Genomic DNA, 4134 nt, shown 5'->3' with positions numbered 1-4134 from the left:
ATGGGGCTTTCTCTCTCCAGGACCAGAGACTAGAGAATGGAGGATTGCTCGAGCAGGTACCACAATTGTCTGTCTGTCCACATCTGTGTTTGTTGTCTGTTGTAAGTTGTCTGCTGTAATCTGGTTTCGGTTTTTTGGAGGCTCCAGGAAGGAGTCACCGGTCTGGTTTCAGTTTTTTGGAGGCTCCGAGGTGGAGCCATCGGTCTGTAGTGGTCATAGCGGCAGGTAGACGTACCAACATGTTGCAGCCACAGGAGTCCTGGAGGATGCTCCAGATTCCTCTGTGGGAGATGAACAAGTTCAGCTCCATGGGAGATCTCTAAGAAGGAGACCCCTCCTGAGTTCTCTGATAATCTGGTGTGGCGCCCGTGGCAGGGGCACGTCAGTGTTTTGTTTTTAGTTTGTCTGGTTGCATGTGTGTGGGGACTGACAATTTCCTGAGGCAACATGGGGCAGACTGTCTCAACCCCTTTAAGTCTGACTCTAAAATACTGGACTGATGTAAAGGAAAGAGCTAATAATTTGTCTGTGCAGGTTAGAAGGAATAAATGGGCCATACTGTGTTCTTCGGAGAGGCCAGCCTTCCAACTTGTTGGCCCGCTGAAGGTTTCTTCTCTCCACCATTGATTACAGCAGTAAAAAGAAAAATTTTCAGTTCTGAAAATCACCCAGACCAGATACCTTACATCATTGTCTGGGAAGATCCAGTCATGGATCCTCCTCCGTGGGTCTGTCCCTTTGTTCCCTTAACAGGTCCGTCAGCTGTATTTGCTCTTCTAGAGATAGGAAAGAAACCAGAGGTCCTGCCATCCACTGACCCAGACTGGCTACTCTCTGATCCTCCTCCCCCTCCCTAGCCTCCTTCTCTCTGATCACAAGCAGCCAGCCCGTCAGCCCCACCAGAGGACCCACAGGAGCCCAAGAGAGGGCCTGCTCAAGAGACATGCAGTAAATCAGTGGCCTCTCTGGAAGCAATCCCTATCTTCCCCCTGCGGGCTTATGGCCCTCCTGATGGGGAGGGCAACCAGCTCTTACAGTACTGGTCTTTCTCCTCTTCTGATCTTTACAACTGGAAAACTTAAAATCCCCATTTATCTGAAAACCCCCAGGGTCTCACTAACCTTGTAGAATCCCTTCGCTTTACTCATCAGCCTACCTGGGATGACTGTCAGCAGCTCCTCCAGGTCCTGTTCACCACCAGGGAGAAACAACGAATTCTCCTGGAGGCTCAAAAGAATGTTCCAGGAGACGATGGGTGACCTACCCTCCTCCCTGATGTTATAGATGCAGGATTCCCATTGACCAGACCAAACTGGAATTTCAACTCGGCAGAAGGTAGGGAGCACCTGAAGGTCTATCACCAGGCTCTAATGGCAGGTATCCGAGGGGCAGCAAAACACCCCACCAATTTGACTAAGGTAAGAGAGGTGATCCAGTGGCCCAATGAGTCTCCATCAGCATTTCTGGAAAGACTCATGGAGGCATTCCGTTGGTTTACCCCATATGATCCTAGTAGTGAAAAGCACAAAGCTACTGTGACAGCTGCTTTTATTGACCATTCTAGCATAGACATCAGGAAGAAACTGCAGAAGCTTGAAGGGTTACAAGATAAGTCATTAAGGGAATTAGTGCAGGTGGCTGAGAAGGTTTATCATAATAGAGATTCAGAAGAAGAAAAAGAAATAAAGAGAGAAAAGCACCAAGAAAGAAATTTTCACAAAATTCTGGCCACTGTAGTCAGGGAAACTAGGGAGCCAGATAAGACAGTACCGGGCAACAAGAAGGGACCCCTGGAAAAGGACCAATGTGCGTACTGTAAGGAGAAGGGACACTGGGTTCATGACTGCCCCAGGAAAAAGAAAAAGCCACAAGCCCCCAAAGTCTTGGCCCTGCAGGAGGTCAGTGATTAGAGGGGATGGGGTTCGGACCCCCTCCCCAAACCCAGGGTAACTCTAAAAGTGGAGGGGAAGCCCACTCAGTTTGTGTTAGACACTGGAGCCGAAAATTCAGTGTTACAATGAGCAAATAGACCCTTTCTCGAAAAGAAATCATGAGTACAAGGGGCTACAGGGTACAGACAGTACCCATGAACTACCCAAAGAACAGTCCACCTAGGCATCGGCCAGGTATCCCACTCATTCATTGTCATTCCTGAGTGCCCCTACCCACTACTGGGAAGAGACCTCCTCACCAAAATGCGTGCTCAAATCCATTTTGACCACGAGGGACCTCAGGTGCTAAATCAACAAGGAAAGCCTCTCCAGATACTAACTCTCAGGTTAGAAGATGAATGCCAATTGTTTGAAAGACAAGGGTGGGAGACCGGACAGATGGACTGGTGGTTAGAAAACTACCCCCAGGTGTGGGCAGAAACTGCAGGGATAGGGGAAGCTAAAAACCAGCCCCTCGTCCACGTAGAGCTAAAGGCTCAAGCCAGTCCTATAGCTGTCTGACAATACCCAATGTCCCGAGAAGCACGCGAAGGCATCCGACCCCACATTGCCCACTTGCTTCAGCTGGGGATCCTACGGAAGTGCCAATCAGCCTGGAACACGCCCTTGCTGCCGGTCCGAAAACCTGGAACTAATGACTATCGACCAGTCCAAGATCTCTGAGAGGTAAACAAATGTGTGGCCGACCTCCATTCCACTGTCCCTAATCCCTATAATCTTTAAGTTCTTTACCTCCATACAGGACCTGGTATTCGGTATTAGATCTCAAAGATGGATTCTTCTGTTTACCGCTGACTGTAAAAAGTCAAGATTACTTTGCCTTTGAGTGGAAAGATTCAGAGACTGGCCTAACAGAGCAACTTACATGGACCCGCCTGCCCCAAGGATTCAAAAACTCTCCCACAATCTTCAATGAGGCCCTACACCAGGACTTGGCCGTGTTCTGGGCCTCTAATCCCCAGGTAACTCTGTTGCAGTATGGAGATGACCTCCTCCTGGCGGTGGCCAATGAAGAACTGTGTCTGGAAGGAACAAAGTGTCTTCCTACGGAATTGGGAGAACTGGACTATCAAGCCTCCACCAAAAAGGCTCAGATCTGCAAGTGATAGGTCAGTTACCTGGGGTACCTTCTTAAAGATGGGAAAAGATGGTTATCGGAGGCCAGAAAAGAGACAGTGTTTCACATTCTGCCACCCTCTAATCCAAGACAAGTCAGAGAATTTTTAGGTACTGCCAGGTTCTGCCGCCTATGGATACCTGGTTTTGCTGAGATGGCAGCCCCATTATATTCCCTCACTAAGAACAGTCAGCCTTTCAAATGGGGAAAAGAGGAGCAACAGGCTTTTGACAACATTAAGATGGCCTTAATGTCCGCACCAGCTCTGGGGCTCCCCAACGTGACTAAACCCTTCCACCTGTATGTGGCAGAGAATAAGGGTATTGCGAAGGGGGTCCTGACTCAAAGACTGGGGCCCTGGAAAAGGCATGTAGCATATCTGTCTAAAAAACTAGACCCAGTAGCCTTGGGGTGACCAGCTTGTCTAAGAATCATAGCGGCAGTCGCAGTTTTAGTAAAACTGAGTTTAGTAATCTCAGCACCTCATGCCTTAGAGAGTATTGTCCGCCAGCCCCTCGACCACTGGCTCACAAATGCTCACATGACTCACTATCAGACTCTGTTACTGAATTCAGACNACATTGCTTTCTGCTTTGCTGAATTTTTAAACTTCCTGATATACTTTCTTTAAGCCACTGTAAAGGCCACCTTCAAAATTGTTGATTCAGCAAAAATAAGTGACTTTGAAAAATAAAAAACAAAACAAAAAAGCAAAACTAGTGACTTGAAAAATAAGATTTCAAAAGAAACAGAAATAATTTTATCGTTGGACTTTCAGTGTTTTATATTTATGCTCAAAAATCATAATTTGGTATACCCTAAGATATCTTTAGTTACAAAAGGAGAACTTGTTAAAATTCTGGAATATTTTTATTCACTTTAATATATATAACAGGAAAAGTTAATAGGATTTTTAAAAAGTATTAGGTATTGCAATAAAAAAAATGAGATGCAACTTTCTAAAATTCTGGAAATTGCTGTTGGAACTATTTAAATGAGGATTTGTTGGTATTTTAAAACAGTTGTTTCCCCTATAGTAGTTCAATATAAAAAGGTAGACAGATT

At 46.3% G+C, this 4134-nt stretch overlaps 1 pseudogene; it reads left to right on the top strand.

The window, feature by feature from the left end:
- The first annotated feature begins 447 nt into the window (after positions 1 to 447).
- On the top strand, positions 448 to 3700 carry LOC103610190 (annotated as a pseudogene).
- Positions 3701 to 4134: the final 434 nt, after the last annotated feature.

This window comes from Galeopterus variegatus, unplaced genomic scaffold (assembly GCF_000696425.1).
Source record: "Galeopterus variegatus unplaced genomic scaffold, G_variegatus-3.0.2 Scaffold10730, whole genome shotgun sequence".
NCBI lineage: Eukaryota > Metazoa > Chordata > Mammalia > Dermoptera > Cynocephalidae > Galeopterus > Galeopterus variegatus.
Note: the sequence above shows the minus strand (reverse complement) of the source record. Positions and strands in the feature narration are given on the sequence as shown.